The sequence below is a fragment of the Esox lucius genome, chromosome 14 (assembly GCF_011004845.1).
Source record: "Esox lucius isolate fEsoLuc1 chromosome 14, fEsoLuc1.pri, whole genome shotgun sequence".
Taxonomy (NCBI): Eukaryota; Metazoa; Chordata; class Actinopteri; order Esociformes; family Esocidae; genus Esox; species Esox lucius.
In genome coordinates, this window is record NC_047582.1 from 33,838,056 (window position 1) to 33,843,359 (window position 5,304).

A 5,304-nucleotide genomic window follows, 5' to 3' on the forward strand; every position below is an offset into this window, starting at 1 on the left:
CAGAATGGGTCTGGATCTGGCAACCCTGACAACAGATGCGTTAAAGAGAAACCAAATCTGTGGTAATACCATTGGAACATGTGCCCCCCTTCATGTTCCCACATTTAGCCTAATGTTTATGTACACGCTAGGTTGAGGTAAAAAATCTAGTCAACCACCAATCAATTGAATTACGACTTCGAATAACTTCGAACAATCTACCTTATCTGATTTCACATTGCCTTTTCTATTGTCTGTTTACCGACCAGAGCCAACGGCTTCAGAGAAGTCACGTTCAGACGTCTGGGAGGGAGAGGCGCCAGTTAGACTGTAAGCGTAGTAATCGGTGCTGCCTGCCGGTCTCTGGGGGAGCTGCTCATCTCCCTGGTTGACCAATGCTCAGGCCTGGTGATTCCCTCTTGACTGGCATTATATCTGCTGGAGGCGTTAACAACTTAAAACCTTAAATCCACTGGGGGAACATTTAGTCCAGACCTGTTCTTTCATGGCTGTTTTATTATGTTGTTTTGCTTTTTCAAGCGCTTTTCTCTAATGAAAAGTGCCATAAAAGTTGAATACATTATTTTTATTGTTTATTATCATTATTGGTTCTTAATGTCATACTGTGTAAACAGTCACAGTCATATCCACATCGCCCTTAAGACACCACACGGAGGCCTGTGACAATGAATTAATCTGGACGGAATTGACAAATATCCACTTTGCTAAATCAGATTCTTTGACTGCACCAATGATGGCGTTATGTTTCTCGTCTCCATTGTCTGCATTCCATGGACTTCTTTTCCACATCTGTCAGCTGGTCGGTTGCCGGGTAACATTCAGGACGATGGCCCGGTATTGTGAGGCAATAATTTCCACGGTAATGTAGAATGTTCATTCAAATGATGCTGCACATGGAATGTATTTTTGGGGGGGATTGTCAGTTGATCTGATTCAGCAAAGGGATGGGTTCACTTTTAGTTTTACTGCTCCTATTTAGGTTATGCCTTCCCTAGCGTATCATGTTGGTTATTCTTTTGTTTCTGTACCTTTGTTACATTGTTTCTGTTTTTGTTTCTTCTTGTTTTTTAATTAAAACGCATCCGTTTCCATGTGCCTGGCTTCAACCAACAACATTACAGTACTACTATTTTACAAGGGATCAGCTTAAAATGTTCGTATGACTGACAAAAAATGAAAGCAGCACAGAAATATGCCATCAAAGTTAGAAATAGACCCAAATGCAATGAATGAATAACTGTCACTCGACAATGCAACATTTATAAAAAAAATTAAAATGTCCATAACAAGATTCCCCAAACACTTTTCAATGCTATCCAGTGAGATCTAGCAAAGCGCTAGAACCATGAACTTGTATTTATTTCTTCTTAGGCTTCCTAGTGGAATAACTGACCCAACTTTGTGTTGTTGAAACTAGGTTTACTCCTTGTTTTGCTCATGTGGGTGTTCTCACATTGACTGCCGATCCGCCCTTTATCAGCCCGTTACACAAGGATCCCTGAAAACCAGCCTCACACAACATCCGCTCTGTCCAGCCCACCCAAGTCTGATATGACGTTCAGCGTTGGATGCAGAGCAACTTCCTCTGACTCAACAGCAACAACCCCCCTTAGCAAAGGACTCTGACAAGACGCTGAAAAGGCGTTGAATGGATGTTAAAAATACGTTTTTCAAATGATTTGGCTCAGTGGGAAAACATAGCGATGCTGACCGGCACCTCACTGCAGGTGACAGACTCCTCTACAAAGCCCTAAAAGGCATAAGACCTGCTCGCCTGTCTTATGTACTCTCCTCCCATGATCCTCTAAACATCCTATGGTCAAGACATGCCAAGCTACTGTCATTATCAGGCATACTGATTTTCATGGTGTGGAATGAGTTGGCTATGTGAAGAAAAAAATGTCTGCAACACCAATCATACAACTCCCAAACATTTTCCTTTTGACTTCCTTTTTGACACTGTATGTTTGACAAAACTGGGAAGGCCCTGCCGGAATACTGACAACTGAAACCATGTTTGAATAAACCTCAGGTTCAAGCCCCTGGCAGGGCAGTTGGAAAGTGGAGGACAAGCTATTCGCTAAGGAGAATGACGTCACGCTCATCCCCTGGGGTTGGAGGTGAGCGTAAAAGAATAATAGCAACCAGTTAGTTGTGTCATGAAAGTGATGAACCAAAAATACGATTTTCAATAAAATACGACTGCCACTTGAACGGCATCTTTCCTGGAAGTTCCGTAAAAAGAAACAGGTCTCCTAACTTTTGAGACAGATCTCTGCAGGATTCTCGTCAGCTACACCCAGACAACCCAGCTGGGGTGCATCCCAAATGACAGCCCTAAAGCACTACATTAATTAGGGAATGGGGTGCCATGTTAGCGGAGGTGTTCTGCTGTGTAACCCAGACAGGCGTTGGGGACTGGGGCGACTGGGGAACCGGTCCTAGCCTGGGGGACCACGGACAATTACACACAGTTCTGAGGCTGGTCGTTAGCAGGATCGTGTTTACACTGATGTCTGAGTTCATCATGTAACAAAAGATGGCCGCCGCCAACCTTTGCATGTGGGACCTCCGGCGCGCAGTCACGCCTGCGGTCATCGTTTGATGCTGGGTTTGTTTAAAGGTCTTAGTGTTACAGACCTGCGCGATCAATTAGCCCGACTGTGCAGAACTGAACAGGTGCTGACTTGATCTGCGGACGAACGTTAACCCGCGGTTAGAATGACTTCATTAGCTTCGCTTAGATGCATCGAAAACACATTCGTCCTTATGTTCCCTTTTATAATCCAGAAGTTAATTTATATTGTTATTTATTATATGTTGACATGCTAGTCATTTTCCCGGGGTCCACAAAAAACCTGGAACATGACCGTGCACAGCAACAATCAACAGGAGCAGATCAAGGACAGAGATGCATTCAATTAAAATAGGAATCATTGAAAAAGAATGGCAGTGAAAAGAAATGACTCCCCTGACATTGCTTAAGACGATTGAGGGAATCTATTTCAAAGGCAGATTATGTAGAAATTGCTGTGCCATTACCTGGGTAGTAGTGTCTTATTATTGCCTGATTTAATGTAACAGAACGAGCAAGATAGTGTAACAGACCATTGTACAATCCAAACTGTAGTAAAAATATACACATGTAACAGAAAGACACAACAATAAAATGTATAAGGTTTTGGCAGAATAGAAAGAGCGAGAGTAGAAGAGAATATGTGTAGTAGCTGACAGGCCTATAATCACATTTCCACGTTCATTTGGTCATGTCCCACTGAAAGCTTCATTGTGAATCTTTACCATACCCTTTTTGATGAGTTAATCATGATCAATGTTCAAGTTATGACTTGACAGACGGGAAATCCACTGTTCAAAGCCAGCCCAGACAGTGCAAAGAGCTTTTTCTGATTTGCATTGGCTGTGCATCGTTGGTTTCTCATGTGGGCCGATCTGAGAGGATTTGAGCAGGGGTTCGGCTAATGCTTTGAGGGAGGGTGCTGGAGCGTGTCCTTGGCCTAGACCTCGGCGCCACACTTCTGAGGCGTGCCACAGTCAGGACTTGCTCTCGCTGTGTCGCTCGGGCACAACGCTGCTCTCAGGGTCCAATTGATTGCTTGTGTGGCATCCGGCCAAGCGCTTCCTCAAGCCTGTTTTACGAGACAAAGCCCTGAGTTGGGTCCATAGTGATGGCCAAATGTACGGAAAGCCTGTAGGACTTTGTATCAGTCGTTTGTTTTGCACTGACCTGGCTATAGATATCAGCAGTTCTTTCCCCCAAACCGATTACAATGTCAGGTCAGCAAAGAAAACTGCTTCTGCGTGGATGTCCAGAACATTCTGTGGAGTCCAACCAATTAGGACCTTTTGGGACATGTTAATTCCCCTGTGTCCCGTCTGAAAGGGAAAGCAGACGATTTCAAGACTGTAGATCGGCCATCGGCTGGCTGTTAAGAACGCTGAAATTGTGCCCATGGGAACGGTCATGTACGCTCTTTTACACAGTGACAGGAAGAACAGCCCCAAAGCAATATGATGGGCATGTTCCTACTGTACATCGCAGTCATGAGAAATACTATGAAAGAGAGAGTGATGGAGGGAAAGATATGTACATTGTCGGCAAGAAGAGAAAATCTTCAGGACCATGCAAGTCTTATCTGTCACCTACAGGCCCATATCAGCATATCTAAGTGGGGGGGGGAACTATGGATCCTCATTTGACCAAAATTGATTTCCTTAGTGGTGTTTCCTTCCTGCATGCAAATTGATCCGTCAGTCTTTCAGGAAGCGGCCCTCACAGACCTACACCTTTTCTCCAGCTGAGCCTTCCAACAAGCCCTGTGTCCTAAACTGCACCCTCTCCCCACTGCTTTTGTGCCCTGTAAAGGTGAACAGGGCGGCATTTAGGAGTCACCCGCCGCGAGTGGCTTCCGCTCAGGTTCCAACCTGGTGGAGGCTAAGAGGAGGTTTGGATTCAGGTCTCAACATGTGAGCTGGGGGTGTGCTCCTTGTCCTTCCTGTTCACGTCCTCAAGGGCTTTTCCAAGACGCTTCTCTGTGGCCTGGTTTGGGATGCTGGGCATGGTTTTGCGTACACAGATAGAGCCTAGTCCAGGACTAAAACAGAGAACTCAGTTTTAGTCAAGCGTTGATTTGTGCCCACAAAAAACAGTTTATCAGAAACGTTAGTCCTTGAAGATTTTTTACAAATTCTGACCCAGTTTGTCAGAGCAGGAACATATTCCTGGACTTACATAACATTAGGATTATAATGTTTTTAATTATTTGTAAGGGGTTAATAAATGTGTTCTTGAGGTATATTTTTTTTATCATATATTGAAATTTAGAGTAGAGTGAAACGCAGTATAAACCACAAATATACTACGCATTTTAAGTTCCTACTTAACCAGAAAATTCCTGCTACAACATTAAATAATGTTACAGACGTAATGGTACATAATGACCACAAAATAATCAAATAATAACTGCATAATGAAAATGATTTTTTGAAGGATTTATTTCATAGATGTTTTCTCTCTTTGTGTGGTATATAGTTTACAAGGGTTTCTACAATTTGACTAACTAACTAAATGAGAACTTTACACTACTATTTTATCTCCGGCCCTCATGCAGTATGAATTACTTCTTCTATGCAATCAGATTAGATTGTACATCCAAACAGAAAAGCTTCCCTCTATCATTCAAGTCACTCTCAGTTATCTAGACACACACACACACACACACTTACACTCACACACGCTCACAATCCCCTCCCCCAGCTTTAATTCAAGAACCAACAGAACAGCTG